Genomic DNA, 19,570 nt, shown 5'->3' on the forward strand with positions numbered 1-19,570 from the left:
TTGAGTCCAGAGGACCAAGTTAAGGTCAGAGGTCGGAGGGGGGGAGGCGCGTGATAAACTGGTGTCAGCAATTCTGAAACCCAAACTGGAAAAGAAATGTGTGGTCTAAGTGTGAGCTCTAGGCCAGTCACGGAGAGAAATAATCGCAATGCAGCCACGCTTTCCAGGCCTGGGGATAGAAAAGAAATGGAGCACGTGAATAGTAAGGGAACACATATGTTTATTTATTTATTTTAAATTAGATTAAATTAACTTATTTATTTGACACAGAGAGAGAAAGAGCACAAGTAGGCAGAGAGGCAGGCAGAGGGAGAGGGAGAAGCAGACTCCCCACGAAGCAGGGAGTCAGACATGGAACTCAATGCCAGGACCCTGAGATCATGACGTGAGCCGAAGGCAGATGCTTAACATGACTGAGCACTGAGGCGCCCCAAGAGGACATATTTCTCTCATTCTCATTCCTGTCAGCGCCTTCAGCGGCACAAGGGTCCCTGCAAAGACTCTCCTAACCCACCTCCCAATCGTTTCCAGGAGGCCAGGGGGGTTCTCAAGTGGTAGCCGCTGAAATCAGTGGTAGGGCGACGGTGAGGCTCTCTGTTTTCCCTCTCCGGCCTCCGCTCTGCCAGGTTCCCTGGAGGAACCCCCCTGTCCTCACAGCAGTAAGCTCTCACTTCCTCACCAGCAGGGTGAGACCTCAGAGGCCATGCAAGCTGTCCCGCCACCGCACTCCATGTGCTCGGCTCTCTGTGGGACCCTCAGGAGAGTTACGTTCTGGTTTTCCACAGCGGCACCTCTATTAATGCATCTTTCCCTCCCTCCTTTCCCTTCCCTGTCCCACTTCCCTGTGTCTGTCCTGGCCTTTCTGGGACCCCTCCCAAATACTTCTCACTCTAAGTTGCCTAACTCAGGCTGTGCTTCCAGGTGACCCCATGGTACGTCACCATCCAGCCTATCTCCTTGCCCTGTCACTGGTGACTCTTGACCTAACAACCCGAGTAGCCTCTGATAACATCCATCAGAGCAGGTCCCCTGACTTGCTCAAAACTTCCCAATGGCTTCTCCTTACGTCTAGAGTGAGAAGGTAGAGACCAGCTAGGGAGCTGCAAATATTCTGGGCCTGGGTCATCTGGGTGTGTTTGCATGGGCATAAACATATATAAAAATGGGTCGGGTTGCACATTTAATATATACATACAGATAAGATGTGTGTAAATTACACCTCGATAAAAAAAAGTGAGAAGAAAAAAAAGAAGAGAAAGAGGACAATAGACCGAAGAGGAAACTAGAATTTTCTAGAACCAGCTCAGTTCTCACGTTAGGCCTAATTAATATCAGAGCTGCTATGGATATGTTGGCAAAGAATAAAAAGCTGAAGCTGAAAAAAGGCTCTCGCAATGATTTATTAATTGCAAAGGGAAAATGATAGCTTCATAGTAAAAAACAAAAGCCACCAAAGCTAATATCCCCAATACAGAACCAACATCCTATGTCCACTGATATGATGCCCTAAGAAGGACATAATATCACTTTACTGATGTTTCTGCCAAAAAATGCGGAAGCTGAATCTGATCATGAGAGAAAATCAGACAAGCACAAACGTAGGTACGTTATACCGCATAACTGGTCTTTAATCTTCAAAAATGTCAAAGTAAAAAATACAAAGACAGGCTGAGGAGCTATTCCAGATTAAAGAGATGTGATAATTTAATGCAGGGAGTGATCCTGAAATTCATCATAGACCTGGGAACATATCTATAAAGGATTTCATTATAGTAATTGGGAAAAAACTTGAATATGAATTACCAAGTAGATGACACTCTTGTATCAATATAAAATTTCTTGATTTTGATTCTCACCGTGGTTATGTGGTTGTTTTTAGGAAACATACACTGAAATATGCAGATATGAAAGGGACACGATGTCTCTAGCTTACTTCTTTATGGTTTAGAAAAAAAAAGCGGGAAAACAAACCAGTGGGGCAAAATGTAAACAACTGGTGAATCTGAGTGAAGGTCATGTGGGAATTCCTTGTCCTATTCTTACAACATTTCTGTAAGTTTCTTATTTGTTTCTCTACGCGCATTTCTGTAGTTTGAAATGACATCAAAACACAGTGATTCTAAAAATCTAAAGCAAAGCATGATGATTTAATGAACAAAACAACATCTGTCTATATAAATGTAAAGATTTTTTTAAAGAAGGGGATTGTGAATTATGTCTCCCTTTCCCTGTACCATTACTGTGGGAAGCACCGGGCCAAGGCCGGGTTTACCAAGGAAAGGGAACACCATTTCTGCCCAGGGTGATATGAATTTCCTGGCTTGAAACAGGAAATGAAAGAGGCACTCTTGGACCAGCATATCTGGACAAGCAAACAGAATACAACAGACAGCTGAAGGACCAGGCCCTCAGCTTCAGGGATTTCCTGGCTAACCTAATAAGACATTACAAAATTTTCTTTAGTAATAATAGCATTAAAAAAAAAAAAGTTTCTGCAGCAAAGAACTAGGCTGAGACCAAGGTCTGTTCATCCTGAAGTGACAATATCCCAGAGTTACACGCTAAATGTTAAAGTTACATGCCTTGGAGGAGTTTGTTTGCTCTGGGTTCAAATGCAGGCTCCACCGCTTACCACATGGATGGCCTTGGGGAAGCCCATTTGATCCCTGTGGGCCTCAGTGTACTCAGCCTTGAACCAAAGCTTTCAATAGTATCTACCTCTTAGCCTAGTGTGAGAAATAAATGAGAGAATGAGCAACAGGCACTCAGTACCATGGATGCCACATAGAAAGTGTTCAACGTGGAAACAAAAATATATTTAAAAAAAAAAAACACAAAACAATCCTGCGTGCCCAGGTTGCAGGGTCGGTTAAGCACCAGAGTCTTGGTTTTGGCTCAGGTTGTGATCTCAGGGTCGTTGAGATGGAGCCCCGCATTGGGCTTGCCATTCAACGCAGAGTCTGCTTGAGTTTCCCTCTTTCTATCTCTCTTCCTCAAAATAAATAAATAAATCTTTTAAAAATAATAATTATAATCCTAGGAGTCACACATGTTCAGAAAAATGGTTAGGGGCTGAAGCATTCCCTAAGAATAACTTATAATATTTATTGAATATTTACTCCATGCCTGGCACATGGAAGACTTCACATCATTTAATTTTCACAACCACCCAATGCGATAAGCATTGCTCCCATTTTACAGAGGAGAAAATAAGACCTAAGATGATTAAGCCACTTGCTGGAAGTCATGCAGCTAACAGAGTTAATCCACTCTAGAAAGTTAAGGCAACCTAGTTTGGTTCAAAGACAAAGGAGTGAAATGAACACAGCCAACTCTCTGTCTCTGAGGTTGTCCTTCAGCAGGTTACCTGGAGGGTCCTGACCTTTACTTGGGGATCAAGTGGGCTCCAGGGTCAAGGGGGCAGCAATGACTTTTGAAGAAAAAGCCATTGCCTGTGATACCCCAACCTGGGTTCTAGAAGCTTAGACCACAACCAGCGATGACTCAGAAATGGGTCTGGCTGCAGCAGGAAATGGTCTTCTTGGCACAGATAGAACAGCTCTCAACACTGGGCCCTGGCAGCCTCAGCAGAGATGCTGACAGGCATCAGCTGCCATGTATCTTTGGTTGGTATCAGCAGGAAACACCTGGTGACAAGCTGGAGTCCTAGAGCGGGAACACGGGGCTGGGGTGGGAGGGTACAACAAGAGGACCAGACCTAGTGACACATATTAAGACCACTGCCGGGGACTCCGATCCCAATGGGAGAGGAATCAACCACACCTGGACCTTCCCAGGGCAAGTGGCAGGAGACCAAGCAGTATTACTGCTGGGTAAGAGGATTGTATTTTTCACCCCAGAACAATGAGGCTGGACGATTAATTACAGCTTACATATCAGAGGAGAATTCTGACACTCACCTTATACTAGCCAGACAGTAGGCAATCACCAGACCATTCATTTTTCTTATTTCTTACATTAGTGAAAGGTTCAGGGTTTGTCTAATAACAGTCTTCATTTAGATCTTTGCAAACAGCGTTAACGAGAAATGTCCTTACAGGTCTGGGAGTATACTAGACCCAGAAGGGACTTTCTTGGGGTGAGACTTGCCCATTAAACCTCAAATACACTGACTTCTTCCTCTTGGCTGGGTAGGAAAAAAAAAAATCTCACGGGCTCTAACTTTTAAAACAGGACATTGCTGTTTTTAAGACCTGCATTACGGGTAAGAATAAAGACAATGCTTGCCCACTGGGGCCCAAGGACCACCATACCAGCTTCTTAACACACTATTTTATATGAAAGCTTTCTTTTGTACCTGGATGTGCCAAAGACCTCCCCTTATGCACAACGATCCAGGCATTGCTTTGTGGTCCAAAGGGGAGAGAGGCCTTACAATGGCAAAAAAACACAAATTCCAAAAAAGAAAACCGGTAACTTGCATTTGCCAACAGATCAGATATACCTTTGAAACCAGGGGCAGTTGGGATGCTCTGAAGAAGAAAGGGGAGCATGAGGTAGATCTATGAAGTGGTCATGATGGTGGGTCAGAAGAACGAAATACTGTAAATCATTTCTGTTGGTCTGGGTTTGTTTTTCTATAAGATTATTTATTTATTTGACAGAGATCACAAATAGGCAGAGAAGCAGGTGGGGGGTGGGGTGGGGGTGGAGGTGGGGAGCAGGCTCCCTGCTGAGCAGAGAGCCCGATGTGGGGCTCAATCCCAGGACCCTGAGACCATGACCTGAGCCAAAGACAGAGGCTTTTTTTTTTTTTTTTTATTTGACAGAGAGAAATCACAACGGCAGAGAGACAGGCAGAGAGCGAGGAGGAAGCAGGCTCCCTGCAGAGCAGAGAGCCCGACGCGGAGCTCGATCCCAGGACCCTGGGATCATGACCTGAGCCGAAGGCAGAGGCTTTAACCCACTGAGCCACCCAGGTGCCCCCCAAAGACAGAGGCTTAACCCACTGAGCCACCCAGGCTCCCTGTTGGTTTGATTTTAATGGAATAGGTGACGTGACTGATTTTGGAGTAGTTCGTTTCCTCATCCCCTTCTGTGATCCTGCACAAACAAGGATTCATTTGCAGCCTGGACTCTAGCCAAGGATAACTCTTGGGGAGGGGGTGCGGGATACAGGTGTGAGATGCGTCCACCATGCCCGATCCCCATGGCCACAGCGCGACTGGAAGCAGATGGTCCTTTGGTCCTTCAGCTAGGAGCCCCAGCTGGAGGGGATACAAAGAAGGAAACAGCCTTCCACATAGCAGCCCAGTTCTTAAAGTCTGAGCATTGAGCAATTAAAGAACCAAATTCTTGGTGCTTGGCTTTAATAATGAAGGTCTGGGAGGGAGAGGCAGCTCAGACAGCTTAGGGAAAACCAGTGGGAACCCAGAAAGAGGATTCTGGCTGACTGGGAACTGTTCCCACAGCCATTCCAGGCCACCAGAACCCCAATTCCTTAGAAGGGGGGATGGGCAGGTGCCTGCTGTGGGAGCCACTGTGAAGCTGGATCATTTATAGCCTATAAATATGTATCACACTCCACATCGAGGTCTCATTTCAGAGTGTGGTCTCCCTTACCCTTAACAAATCCTTTTGTCATTTTCAAAAAGTCTCAGCCTAGAGAAACCTTCTACTGTTACAAATGAGCATGTAGACCCACAGACCCAGGCCTGCTAGGGTCAAGATGCTGGTGGTGACAGAAGGCAAAACCCTCTAGCTCTTATCTTACAGAATATTGTTTTAACAAAACTAATCTCCATCAGGGTGTGCTAGGTACATGTATACAACATTTTTCTTATTTTTATTTTGTCACTCGTGTCTGTGTGTGTGTGTGTGTGTGTGTGTGTGTGTGTGTGTGCCAGTTAGGAATCTTTCAGTTGCCAATGACAGAAAACCCAATTTAAACTGGCTTAACCAACAAAGGGATTCTATTAGTTTATGTATTCCACAAATATTTATTGACAGCCTACTGTGTGTCAGGCAACTGAGAAATGTGGAGGTAGTATTAGCTTCAGGCAGAGCCTGATCCAGCAGCTTAAAATGTTTCACCGAGTTTGGTTTGTCTCTGTCTCTTGGCTCTACCTTTCATTTGTTCGTTCTTAAGCCCCACAGGTTAGCTGTTCCACTCTTACTTCTCACCAAGGAGCTCTCACCAGGAGCTTCACATTATAATGCCCTGTAGGTGAGTCTCCCTGGATATCTCCTTTAAAATTCTGAGGACTCACTGTGGCCAGGTGCCCGTTCCTGACCCTTCTGGGTGGCTGACGATAAGATATGCTGATTGGGGGCGCCTGGGTGGCTCAGTGGGCTAAAGCCTGGGCCTTTGACTCAGGTCATGATCCCAGGGTCCTGGGATGGAGCCCCACATCGGGCTCTCTGCTCGGCAGGGAGCCTGCCTCCCCCTCACTCTCTCTGACTGCCTCTCTGCCTACTTGTGATCTCTGTCTGTCAAATAAATAAATAAAATCTTAAAAAAAAAAAGAAGATGTGCTGATTGGCCTACACCAATGAAGATCCACCCCCTGGAGCTGGGAATGGGGGCCGCACACCCCCAACCACGTGGAATGTGGAGAGGGGGTGATAGATTCCCCAAGAGAGAATAGGGATGTTGTTGGCTAAGGAAAGGTAAATGAATGCTGGAGAAGCAAGCAACAAATGGTCATCTCTGCATTGTATCCCTGTCCCAGCTACATGGCTGAAAACACCAACCCGAGCCAACTGCCTGATTTGGAATCCTGGCCCCCAGCTCATGCATTGCATGACCTTGGGCAAGTTACTTAACTTCTCTGTGCCTCAGTTTCCACCTTTGTAAAGTGAGGGTAATGCTGATATCTGTCTCATAGGAGCATGGTGAGAATGATAGGAGTTAGTATTTGTAAAGCAGTTGGAATAATGACTGGAACTTAGCAAGCACTTCTAACCATTTGACAAATAAACGTGGTCAGAACCAGTATACGATGGTGCACACAGCAGGTGGCCCAATAAATGCTTGTAGAATGGATGGAGTGAGCCACAAAGCTGGCAGGAAGTCCCACTACTTTCTAGATTTTTCTCTCCCAGCCCCTTCCTCTTTTAGGGTTGGCCCTCCTGCCCCGGGGTCTGTTGTTCAGAAACTGTTTTCCCAGGAAAGTGGCAGCTGGGCAGAGATGGGTGCCCCCCTTCCCCGTGTTCCATGATAAGAGGGCACTGCCCCAGAAGGCATCGGTAGAGCAGCAGCCTTTCCTATAAATTGACAAGAAATCTGTAGGGTGGATCCTGGGGGCCCATCAAGGCACTTCTGGAATAAATGATCTACATGTGTCACGATCATCTGTATGACGATTCAGGGCTGGTTTCTCCCCAGCCTGTGACTTTTCACGCTTCTCAAGCTGTATAAAAATGAACTGTAATCAGGCTGATCTATAGATAGACAGTTCCTGTTTCTGAGCCTGCTGAATGAGGGTGGGTGTGTTTATACATTTGCATAAAGCTTATGGATGTAGAGGGCTCTGGTGTTTTGTGTTGCTTTTTTAAAGAGGGGATGGGGTATCCTCCCAGAAGTGGAGCCAGAGAAGGAGAGGTGGAAATAGGGGAGGCGAAATTTGGGAGAGATCACTCACTGCTTTTCCAAATAGGGAGAATAACACAACATAAAGTTTATCAGTGGTTTGTCTGCAAGGAAAGAAGGAGCTGGTTGAACAAAGAAACTGACCAACAGGTGAATGTGAGGGACAGAGGAAGGAGGGTATGATCTCATTTTCCTGTCTGCCCCCTCCCTGCCCTTTTCCTGTATGTGCATTAGGGGAAGATGGAATCGGCTCTGTTTTCTATGTACAGGGATATTTAGATATGCAAATGAGCACAGCTTGTTAATGAGCCAAGGGTGATTACACGGCGGGGAGCTGCCAGCCCCGCTGAACAATAGGTAAAGGGACACCAGGTGTCTGCGAGGGGGAAATGGATTATTCTGAACACCCTCCCCGTCCCTGCCTCAATGTCACAGACACGTCTGCCAGATTAAAGCGGTGGGTCAGTGTCTTCCTTCTGCTCATTCTAGCTCCCAGATTCTAAATCTAATAAGGTAAGACGAGAAGAAGTAGAAGACCAGGTAAGACTTGGGGGTCTAATTGGGAACTGCCCCAGAGGCTGCTGAGCTTGACTTGCAGCAAGAAGGGTGGACGGGCAGCCCATGAAACACGAGGCTTCCTCAGCCGGAAGAACCGCCTGCCAGGTGTGCGGCAGAACAGTGACAGAAGTCTGTCCCCGTGGAGTCGGCAGGTCCCTCGGTGCTTCTTCGGGCAGCATTTGGCTTGAAGATGGTGACTGGGAATCCACATGCTTTTCAGAAGTCAAGGCAAAGTTTTGCAGTGGGAAACAGGAAAAAAAAAGAGTCTGTTTTGGATTTCTGGGCCGAGAGGCTCAGTGTTATTGAAAAGGGCATGGACTTTGTAATGATACAGACCCGGGTTTGTTGAGCCCGTTCCATTGGCTCTGTTTTATCCATGGACCATGGCTGACTAGGTGCACAGCTAACTCTCCCCTGTTGATAATATGTGCCCTGTTCCATACTATTGTCCTGAAACTGCTGGAGGATTGCCTAGCACGGGAGGCAATTCTAGAAGAATCTTGTGCTCACTCACGCAGATGCCCAGCCTGGACATCCTGGTCGGGAGGAGTGTTCCAAGCCCTGCCCGCTCAAACAGGATCTGCAATGCACTCTCTGAGTTCTGAGTTCTGTGAGCAGCAGAACAGGACACCACCATTTCCTGTCAGTCTCTCGATCTTCATGATACCCAGATAAAAAGCAGGGGCTTCCCCCCCCCCAAAGGTGAGATGTCTCTGCTTGGACTCTTTCTTTCTGTCTTTTTTTTTTTTTTTTTTTTTAAGTAGGCTCCACCCATGTGTAGCCCAACACGGGGCTTGAACTCACAACCCTGATATCAAGACCTTAGCTGAGATCAAGAGTCAGACACTTAATTGATCAAGCCACCCAGGCGCCCCTCTGCTGGAACTTTTATAGACCCCCATGAGAGGCTTGAAACTGTCTTGGAACAGCAGAAGTCTTTGTTAGGTCCCCTCAAATCTCCTCCATCTGCCATGTGCCTGGATTGCTGCAGGACAAGGACACGTCCCTAACCTTCTGTTAAGGACATCGACTCTGCACCTTCTCACGACAGCATTACTCAACCCTGTCTATAAATATGGATGCTATGCTAACAAGACTTATTGCTAATTTAACGGCAGTGAAGTACAAGCTTGCATGCTGCATATATATGCAGAGAATGGTATTGAAAACGGGAAAGATAATGAGAGTTTAATAAATGGTCATTTGCTCCTTGTGCTGTGTATGTCAGGGGTTGGGGAGGGACAAAATAGAGCGGGGCCTTCCGGAAAGTGAAATTTAGATGGTGGGTCTACCAATGACGCTTCATTTGGATTCTAATATTGCCCAGGACTGAAGTTCATTCTCATTTACCTACGAGAGATCCTCTTCCCTGAAAATGCCCCCCCAGTGGAACATGAGTCAGAGAAAACAACTAGATCAGAGGTGTTTATCACGGGGACCAAATTTTAACTAGAAGTCATAGAATGCAGAGGTGAGGGCTCCAGAGACAAAAGCTGGGAATTAAAACAATTATCCGGATTGTTCAGGAGGGGGGAAAATTATCGTTTTTGCTTGAATAAGTGTCTGAACTATCCGAATAATTGTTCCCACCCTCTTTTTGGTCCAGTGGCGAAGACCTGGCCAATAGACCCAGTAGCAAAGAATGAAAGTTGTGGGTAGCAAAGAGAGAGAGGACAGGAAGGCTGGTTAAGCCTGAAGCCCCCTGGGTCCCCAGAGTGGGCAGAGGCCAGGCCAGTGAGGAGCTGGGGCGGGGGGTCCCTTGGAGTGGGTGGCAAGAAAGTAAACAAAGCTAAAACCAAGGCCCAACAAACCAGGAATGCAGCCTGAAGGGGACTGGATTTGGTGTGGGAAGTCAAGAAGTTGGAAGATCAAACAAAACGGGACCAGAAGCTGGGTGTGTGTGTGTGTGTGTGTGTGTGCGCGCATGTGTGCGCGCGTGCACACGCACGTTTAGGAAGAGTGAAACTGTGTATACCAGGGGTTACCAAACCGGATTGCACATCACACACCCCTGCCAGCTTTTCAGTACAGATTCTTGGGGTCCTCTGGTAGACCAGAAGAAGTGGAATTTGGGGGGCAGGGGTGCACTGCTGGTGTGCAAGTGGGAAGTATGATGTCATTCAATGGACCTTGGAAGTCTCCCCTTTTCAAAGACAGCTACTCTACTTAAATGCCCAGTAATCCATCCCTTGAGATTCATTCATTGCCTCCTTGTGTGTTCATTTGTCAAACACAAATTTCCCTTGGAAGGCAACCCAAGTTTCCAAGCCTGCCATGGTAATTAAGAAGAGCTAATTGTTGGGGGCGCCTGAGTGGCTCAGTGGGTTAAAGCCTCTGCCTTCAGCTCAGGTCATCATCCCAGGGTCCTGGGATTGAGCCCTGCATCAGGCTTCCTGCTCAGCGGGGAGCCTGCTTCCTTCTCTCTCTGCCTGCCCCTCTGCCTACTTGTGATCTCTATCAAATTAAAAAAAAAAAAAAATCTTAAAAAAAAAAAAAGAATAGCTAATTGCAGTGGATTTCAAATTCCACAAATCATTTTCTCCTTTCAAGAGACTGAACTTAATTTCCCTCTCCTTGAGTATGGGCTGGACTTAGTGACTCACTTCTAACAGAATATAACAGAAGTGATGGTGTGTAACCTCCAAGATGCGGTCATAAAGGGGATGGTAGCTTCTCTCTTGTTCTCCCTTCTGGATTGTTCCCTGGGGGAAGCCAGCTGCCATGTAATGAGGACACTCAAGCAGCCTGTGAAGGTGTCCCTGTGGTGAGGAACTATGTCTTTCTACCAACAGCCATGTGAAGAAGCCATCTTGGAAGCAGACGCTCCAGCCCCAGTCAAGCTTTCAGATGACACAGCCCCAGCTGACATCCAACGGCAACCACATGAGGGACCCTGAACCAAAACAAATCCCAGGGGAGCCACTCCTGATACCTAACCCTCGGGAACCGAGTTACCTAATAAATATTTGTTGTGTTAAGTTGCTAAATTTGGGGGTAATTTGTTGCTCAGCAAGAAAGAATACACCAATCATAGCTGAGATTTACTGAACATCTATAGACATTTATATATGTTAACCTATTTAAACCTCATAGCACTCCTATGACATAGTTACAATTATCAGCATTTTTAAGATGAAGAAACTAGGGGCGCCTGCGTGGTTCAGTGGGTTAAGACTCTGCCTTCAGCTCAGGTCATGATCCCAAGGTCCTGGGATCGAGCCCCACATTGGGCTCTCTGCTCAGTGGGGAGCCTGCTTCCTCCTCTCTCTCTGCCTGCCTCTCTGCCTACTTGTGATCTCTCTCTCTGTCAAATAAATAAATAAAATCTTTAAAAAAAAAGATGAAGAAACTAAAATTTTCAAAGTTAAATGCAGTGGATACTGGTTAGCCCCCTTTCCTGGGTAGGTGCCACCACTCCCCAAGTGCTGAAAGTGTTGACTTGTAGAGGCTCCTGGGTGGCACAGTTGGTTAAGTGTGCAACTCTTCGTTTTGGCTCAGGTCGTGATCTCAGGGTTGTGAGATCGAGCCCTGCATCAGTCTCCACACTCGGCATGGAGTCTGCTTGAGATTCTCTCTCCTTTTCTTTCTGCCCCTCCTTGCCTAAAATAAATAAAATAAATTTTTTTTTTTAAGTGTTGGCTTCTAATGACTCACAGCCTCCCCCTCTCCACAGAAATGTTCTTGGCCGAATGGAAATGGTCTCACCTGGCCTTTTCCCCTATCGTGACAGCCATCAGCCAATAACTAACAGTGACGAGCTGGAACTCTACAAGGTGGGACTAAACTCCATGTCACAATTTCGTGTCCAGAGCTACCTGTGGGGTCAGTTGCAAGACTCTAGCTGGGATTGGATCCTTGCTCAGATCCATGAGCCACGCCTCACCTGCCTCCCTCATCCCATTTTTTCCCAAAAGCACTCTCTCAATAAATCAAATGTGCTGAAATCCTGTCCCAGGCTCTGCCTTGAGGGAACCCAACCTAAGTAATTTGCCCAGAGTAAGCCAGCCTGGATTTGTACCCAGCCTGGCTAACTCCAGGTTCCATACTCTGATCGATGCCTCTGGTAGAGAAACTAATATCAGTAGATACTGAATTCTGGACCTCTAGTCTACCATCAGACAGGTGGTATCTGCTCAGTTTGGATTTTCAGAGGTGCTAGTCCTGCCTACACATGTCACAGATAACACCACATAAAACCCAACCCCCCTCCCCAGCTCCATGGTCTTCATCTCTTACCACCCCCTGTCCTCTGCCCTTAACAATCTGATCCTCACCCTTGCCATAAGTTTTAGCATCCTCCCTTGGAAAGAATTTAAACTTTCATCCCTGTAAGTGTTTGAATTGTGTCCCCCACAAAAAGATATGTCTCAGTCCTCACCCTGGGGCCCCTGTGAATGTGACCTTACTTAGAAATAGAGTCTTTGCAAATGTGATTAAGGTAAGAATCTCAAGATAAGATCATCCTGGATTTAGGGTGGGCCCTAAGTCCCAAAACTGGTGTCCTTATAAGAGAAAGGGTAGAATGGAAACAAAGAGACCCAGGGGGAGAGCCTGTGAGGACAGGCAGAGACTGGAGTGGAACCAGACCCGCAGGAGCTCAGAGAGAAGCAAGGAACGGATTCTCCTTTAGAACATCCAGAAGGAATCACCCCGGTGGATAGGTTGGTCCAGCCTTCCTGCCTCCAGAACTATGAGAGTAAGTTCCTGTTGTTTTAAGCACCCCCATGCCCTGGGTTGTGTCCATTTGTCATGGCAGCCACGGGAAGCCTCTTGGTTTACTAAGCACACGTTTATCTCACTTGGGTCTAACCACAACCTTGTGATGTTTCTTAGGTAGGTTATTATTACTCCCTTTATCCTTTCTTCTTCTTTTTTTTAACAGCTCAGGAAAAGGGCCCAGGAAATTTCTCCAAGGTCCCCCCAGGCGGATGGCATAGAGCCTGGAATTTGGATCTCTGGTTCCCAAATTCTGACCTCTTTAGTCCTCAAGAGGAGACTGGCAGGAGTAGGACAAGGACACTACTAAAGTCGGCCTGTTCACCGTCTACAATCCCTCACTTGACAGTGTCGATACTGAGTGGGGCAGGCAGGGAGGCGGGATCAAGCTTACCACCCTTCTGCTTTGCACGGAATTGCAAGAGACCTTTGAAAGCATCTAATATTTTCCATAAACTGCAACAGCAAAGCCTAACTTAAACATTGAAGTGACCCCTTTAGATCCTTAATGATGCTGTAAACACAATCCTGGTGTGATTTATACAACTATTAAGATAAACATTACTACCCTCAGAGTATGTTTACTTGCATAACACAGGCACAAACTTACCTGAAATGTGCAAAACACGAAGCATGATGATAAAGGCAGGGAAAGGGGCTGCATGCAAAGGAACAGGATGTTTGCATGTCTTAAGGGCGTCTTCTTCTAAGGAGAGGTGGTCTTTCAGCCTTGAAGCCCTTGCCTCGCTTCTCAGTTTGGAAAAACGCCTCCGTGGCCTGATGCCCAGCTGCCACTCCATCCATGAATTTCAAATTATGCACGGAGAAGCACTTTTAAAAATGCTCTCCCCGACCTTTCCGCATGGTTCAGCTCACATGGAGAGCCTCGCTTGGGTCTTTACCATTTCTCATGTCACAGAGATGTCTGTAGAGCCTGGGACCACGGGAGGTTAGGGAGCAGGAGAGGGGCAGGGTCAGATTTGTTAATCACATCTTGAGGCATGAGCTTTGGGGGCTCTATTGAAAGGAGGCATGAACCCAGGGCCTGAATTTAATTCATCTTCAACATTACAGTTCTTTGATCGGCTACGTTCGTTCATTATGTGAGACAGGACATTTGAGAAGAAATTAACTAGGTTCTAGCCAATGCCCAGGGGTCAGGGGACTCAATGAAGGAGCAATGGGAAAGAGTTTGCTCTTGTCCCTGTCTTGTTCACTGTGACAACACCTGGCACACAGAGCAGGCTGGAAATTAGTGCAGAAGGAAGGGAGACAGAGAGGAAAGAAGGGAGGACCGAGGAGGAGAAGAAATTCTAAATAATCTAGGGCGTGCAGAGACCCAGCTTAAAGCCCCAGTTCCACTACTTACTGGCTACCTGACTTTAGGAAAAATTTCTTCATTTCTCTGAATCTCCATTTCCTCCTTCTGAACTGAGGACGACAGTACCTTCCTATGATGAGTCTTACACAATAGCTCTCATATAAAAATATCTAGAACAGTGCCTGGCACGGATTAGGTGCTCTATTCTATAAATGTTTGTTAAGTGAAAGAAAGAAAGGAAGATGGAGGGAAGGAAGAGAAGAGAGAGGGGGTGGGGGAGGAAGAGAAGGAGGAAAGGAAGGGAAGGAGGGAAGGCTAGAAGGAAGGGAGGAAGAAAGAAAGTCCAGTTGTTTCCCTGTGGATAAATGGCCCTGGAGCATGGGGGGCATCGGTCTGGCACACAGAGCCAAGTCAATCACGTGCCCGGGAGTGTCAGTGGAGTGCTGCCCGCCTTGTTATTTATGTGCCAGATTTCCATCATTTACCATGCACACTTTGGGGATTCGTTGCTGGGGAATTGCAGCCTGTAACGTGCCAGCTAGTCAGACAATAACAGATAAGAGGAGCTGAGGCTGTAATTCCTATCTCATCGACAGCCCCTCAACAAAAAGAGGAAGAACGGTTCAACCGGAAGCTTCCATTCAAAGTCAGTAACAGTAGGTTGCAAGGGAAGCCATGGGTGCAGGGCAAGCAAGAAGTGGGCAGGAGGAAGGTGGGGAGCCAGCCCCAGCTCTTTGTACCAGCCGTGAGACAGAGGGTCCAGTCAACCTGAGCACCATGAGCCTGCTTGGATTTTAGGCAAATGATTGAAATTTTCCAGTTTAGAGAGAAAAAAGTGTAAGAGCTTACTTCTTTCTCCTTTTCCGCTCAGTACCTTTGGAAGGTCTACAGCTGTGGCACGTGGAACACAAAATGTTTCAGCTGCTGTAGAAAAGAGTCTGATGGTTCCTGAAAAAGTTCAACACGGAATTACTCGATGACTTCGCCATTCTGCTCCTAAGTTGGAAAGAGATTCTCAAGCAAGTACATGCAAGCACACATGCATAGCCAACGCAATTCACAATGAACGAAAGGGGAAAACAGCCCAAATGTCCATCATCGGGTGAATGGAAAAACAAACTGTGGTATATCCACAGAATGGAGAAGTATCCAGCCATAAAAAGGAAGGAAATACTCACTCAGGCTACAATACAGATGAACCTCCAAAGCATTATACTAAGTGAAAGAAGCCAGATGCGAAAGATAGGATTCCTTTTATACGAAATCATATAAAAACGAAAAATGAAGGGATGCCTGGGTGGCTCTGTTGGTTAAGTATCTGTCTTCCACTCAGGTCATGATCCCGGGGTCCTGGGATCGAGTCCCGCATAGGGCTCCTTGCTCAGTGGGGAGCTGGCTTCTCCCTCTGCCTGCCGCTCCCCTGGCTTATGCATGAGCACTCTCTCTCTCTGACAAATAAATTTTTAAAAATCTTTTTTTTTTTAAAGAATATGAACTATCCAGAATAGGCAAATCAAGAGAGACAGAATGAAGAGTGGTGATAAAATTAATGTACTTATTTTATTTATTTTTTTATTTTTTAGATTTTATTTATTTATTTGACAGACAGAGATCACAAGTAGGCAGAGAGGTAGGCAGAGAGAGAGGGGGAAGTAGGCTCCCCGCCAAGCAGAGAGCCCGATGTGGGGCTCGATTCCAGGACCCTGAGATCACAACCTGAGCGGAAGGCAGAGGCTTAACCCATTGAGTCACCCAGATGCCCCAATGTACTTATCTTAATACATGCACAAGATAAAGAAAATTCTAATCCCATGGATGGGTATAAATGAAAGATAGGTCTCCCTTCCACACCTAACCTTCAGATCTGACCATTTCTAGAGACTTCTGTGTTCCTTTCAGAGTATTTGAAGCCTTTGCAAGTATATATATATATATAAAATGGAAGCACACTATATACACTGTTCTGCAACGGAGAGTTTTTGTTTTTGTTTTTTTTAAGATTTATAATCTCTTTGAGAGAGAGAGTGCACGCATGCATTGTGGGGAGGGGCAGAGGGAGAGGGAGAGAAAAACCTAAGCAGGTTCTGTGCTCACATGGGGCTCAATTCCACAACCCTGAGATCACGACCTGAACTGAAATCAAGAGTCTGAAGCTTAACAGACCGGACCACCCAGGCACCCCTGCAGTGGAGAATGCTTTTAAATATAATTTCATGGGCCTTAATCCAGATCCAATCAGATTTTTTTTTTTTAGATTTTTATTTATTTACTTGACAGACAGAGATCACAAGTAGGCAGAGAGGCAGGCAGAGAGAGAGGAGGAAGCAGGCTCCCTGCTGAGCAGAGAGCCCGACGCGGGGCTCGATCCCAGGACACTGAGATCATGACCTGAGCCGAAGGCAGCGGCTTTAACCCACTGAGCCACCCAGGCGCCCCTCCAATCAGAATTTTTAAGGATGGGCCCAGGATCTGTTTTTAGAAACCTCCCCAGGGGCTGTGATTGAGCAGGTGGTTGGTAGGGATGGGGCTGGCCCAACCTGTGGCTTCCCTGCCATTCCTGGGTTCCCTGCCTTCGTCTTGATTGGCCTCCTGGGGTCTTCTTAGAGCTCGCAGTCCGTATGGTCCCTGGCCCTCCGTTCTGCTCCTTAAACACTCCTCTGTGCTCACCAGTTCCCTCAGGTCACCTTCTACCCCTCCAGGGACTTGGCTCCCAGGGATCCCAACCCACTCTGGTCTGCTAGGCTCCCAATTACTCAAGGCCAACTGTGGCCCTGCCTGTTGGCTTCTTTCAGGCCATTGCCCAGGGTCAGCATCTTGGAGGCTGGCTCTCTAGAACCTGATGGAATTCTCCCCTTTACTCTGTTGCTACCCAATGTCTAAGACACCAACTCATAGAAGACCAATTGACAAATCAGAATGTTAATGAGTTTCAAAAATGTCTACCATTCCTTGAGCCTCTACTATGTGCCTGGCACTGGGTCGGGCATTTCTTACAATAGCTCCCTTAGGGTAGATCTTATTAAAACCCATTTTACAGGCAAGGAAGAAAACTGAAGCTTTAAGAGGTTAAGGAGCTGACAGGCAGGGGCGCCTGGGTGGCTCAGTGGATTAAGCGTCTGCTTCAGCTCAGTTCATGATCTCAGGATCCTGGGATCAAGCCCCGCATTGGGCTCTCTGCTCGGCAGGGAGCCTGCTCCCCGCCCCCCCACTATACACCCCTCGATCCCAGCTCGTGTTCTTTCTTACTTGCTCTCTCTCAAACAAATAAAGACAATCTTTTAAAAAAGTGGGGGGGGGAGCTTGCAGGCTAAGAAGTAGGGAAGCCAGTCTAACCCTATAATCCGTAGTTCCTCCACGTTGCCCAACGGTCCAAACTCCGGCTGTCACGATGAGAAGTAGACCTCAGGAACGGGAATAAATATGTCTGTATCCAGGACAGCCCTTCCTGCTGGCGAGCCCCTAGGAACTCAATTATAACCTGAAGATGGGAGTCGAGGAAACAGAGCATCTACAAGTATTGTCCACAAAGCTATGGCCACAGTAATCTTGAAGCACAACAGAACTCATCTCCGCGGAACTGAATATGGGCATCTCCCCATTGCTGTGAACCCTACCTTTGCAGAATGCCAGGTAAACCCTGGCAGATTTCTGTCTTGTTTCTCTTCCATCAACGTACTGACCAGCCCAATCAGTGGGGGAAACAAGCTTTGGAAACTGCGAACCCAGGTTCAAATCCCGGCTCCTCCATTTATTAACCATGTGACTTCAGACTAAAGATGCCTCACTTCTGCTCTGCCTCCAGGGTCTCCCCATAGCGAATCCTCCAGGATGTCCCGCACAGTGAATGTGTGTAAAGCTCACAGCCGGGGAGGTTAGGGGTGCTCCCCACCTCTTGCAGACACAGCGTTCCTCCAGGCTCTTTTCTTCTGCCACATTCCAGTCCCAAGGGCTGTCTCCAGTCATGTTTATGGGACTTGGGTAATTCTTAATCCTCTCTGTCCTGGCCCTCTCTCCCCTTTGCCCTCAATCCAAACAGGCATATGATCAGGTCCTGGCCCAGACACAGGGTAGATATAAAAAGGACATTGTATCTGAGACAGGGAGCTTTGAGCTCCTCGGGGGTGGATTTCTACCTCCCACGGCTCATTAATAAGGCTTGGGGTGTCACATGGGGACACGTGATCCCCCCACCCCCACCCCCAGCCCAGATGGCCTCCCATCTCACTGCAGACTGGACAAGCTCCCTGGGACAAAGCAGCTTCCCACTGCCAGACTCCGGGTTAGCCTCACGGCAGGGCTTACCTGAAATGTGGGGTAGCATCTGAATTCATAAATGGAACCTCTTGTATGCCTAATCATTATCATTATTCCAAGGGATCCTCGGCCTTGGCTTATATTCACCAACCAGACTGTGTCTGCTTAAGATATGGGGCAGAACTAATCTGCTGAGTGTTTACAACATGCTAAGTGAATTATACATGAGTTATTTCATTTCGGCCTCAAAACAACCTTGGGGGTGGATACTGTTCCTATCCCCAGCTCACAGACAATAGCTAACATTTATATAACACTGTGTAGCCGGTCATTTGTTAGTGCTGTAGGCTTATTAACTCATTCTATTATCACTGCAGTCCTATAGCATAGGTACTCCAGATGACTCCCTTGACGGAGACTCAGAGAGGTTGAGCAAGTGGTCCAGGTCACACAGCCAGCAAATGACAGAAGCTATGGTTCCAGCCCGGGCCGTCTGGCTCCAGAGGCCCCCGGCACTCTGCTGCACACCCTCCCGGCTTTCTCAAAGCAGGTTCCACATGTAATTTCAGCAACCCACAGATACCATGACAAATCAATAGAGTTTGAGCCAGATGAGGCCTGGCTCAGCCATACAGGTTCCCGAGGCGCTGAAGGACAGACCACACTGATTGATTTCTCAGCTGAGTCTTTAAATGTCAGCATGTGCGTGACCACCTCAGACCTTGGGCACAGAAATAAAATGCAAAAGGAAAGGGCATTCTAATGCAGGGGATGAGAGGGAGGCTGGGCAACAGGAGAGCAACGGCCTGGGACACACATTGTGTGGGGGCTGGTGGGCATCCTGGGCCGTGGGGAGGGGCCCCTTGTAGGCAGTCGGGGGAATGGGAGCAGGGCGGTGGGGGTTGGCATTGGTGAGAGCCACACCCTTGACTTTGGGCTGCTGGGAAGCCATTTATAGCATGACACCCACCCATGAGAGCCGGGTCTTAACCTGATTTAGCTTCTCTATCCGTATTGATCGGTCACTGTTAGCAACTGCTCATTTAGACCAGCCTGGCTGCTGGAACACAGCTCGTCATCACAGATGCAGTGTGGAAGAGCAAAGACAGCTCGCCCTCCCTCCCACCCCCGGAATTCACCCAGACCCCCTCCTGTCACCAGGCCCCACT

The 19,570-nt window shown here is 47.3% G+C and overlaps 1 long non-coding RNA gene across 1 annotated transcript; it reads left to right on the forward strand.

The window, feature by feature from the left end:
- Positions 1–7,954: 7,954 nt before the first annotated feature.
- Positions 7,955–11,036, forward strand: LOC123929142. Its single transcript, XR_006815890.1, has 3 exons — positions 7,955–8,013; positions 8,629–8,812; positions 10,903–11,036. It is a non-coding gene; the product is annotated as an uncharacterized LOC123929142 (long non-coding RNA).
- The last annotated feature ends 8,534 nt before the right edge of the window (positions 11,037–19,570 follow it).

Source organism: Meles meles, chromosome 18 (genome assembly GCF_922984935.1).
Source record: "Meles meles chromosome 18, mMelMel3.1 paternal haplotype, whole genome shotgun sequence".
Lineage (NCBI taxonomy): Eukaryota > Metazoa > Chordata > Mammalia > Carnivora > Mustelidae > Meles > Meles meles.